At 41.2% G+C, this 748-nt stretch overlaps 1 protein-coding gene across 1 annotated transcript in view; it reads left to right on the plus strand.

Moving 5' to 3' along the window:
• RBBP7 (retinoblastoma binding protein 7) overlaps positions 1-748 on the plus strand; it is an 11,019-nt gene that overhangs the window by 3,025 nt on the left and 7,246 nt on the right. The window lies entirely within an intron of this gene.

A 748-nucleotide genomic window follows, 5' to 3' on the forward strand; every position in this document is an offset into this window, starting at 1 on the left:
TTTAAGAGGCATGTTTTAGTTTTAATTTCCAGTTTCCCAGCCCAGCATGAAGTTTTAAGATATGCATTTCAGTTTGGTGGATATTGAACCCCAGGCTCTCTGTGTTGTGTAATCTAGGTGAATTTTAGATACTTGATTGAATGTATGTAGGTAGAAACTCTAACCAGGATGTTTCTTGCCTGCCACCATGCTATCCTCCCATCCCCATTACACTGTATTTTCCTTCCCCTCTGCATCTCAGATTGTGGAAGCTACACCCATACACTTTTCTGTTTATGAAACTTCACTTTTTTTAAAATAACTTTCATATAGTAAGTAGCTTTGTTTTTAATAAAAGAGTTTTAAATAAGGTGTTAGCATTTAAATTCAGTCTCTCAAAACTAACTCTTGTTCCTTCTTCAGACCGTCTGTCTGTGGGATATTAATGCAGGACCAAAGGAAGGCAAAATTGTGGATGCTAAAGCAATTTTTACCGGCCACTCGGCTGTTGTAGAGGATGTGGCCTGGCACCTGCTGCATGAGTCCTTGTTTGGATCTGTTGCTGATGATCAGAAACTTATGATATGGGACACCAGGTCCAATACCACCTCCAAGCCGAGCCACCTGGTTGATGCGCACACTGCCGAGGTCAATTGCCTGTCCTTCAATCCCTACAGCGAGTTCATTCTCGTAACTGGCTCTGCGGATAAGACTGTAGCTTTATGGGATCTGCGTAATTTAAAATTGAAACTCCATACCTTTGAATCTC

The sequence above is a fragment of the Bison bison genome, unplaced genomic scaffold (genome assembly GCF_000754665.1).
Source record: "Bison bison bison isolate TAMUID 2011002044 unplaced genomic scaffold, Bison_UMD1.0 scf7180017864518, whole genome shotgun sequence".
In the NCBI taxonomy this organism is placed as follows: Eukaryota; Metazoa; Chordata; class Mammalia; order Artiodactyla; family Bovidae; genus Bison; species Bison bison.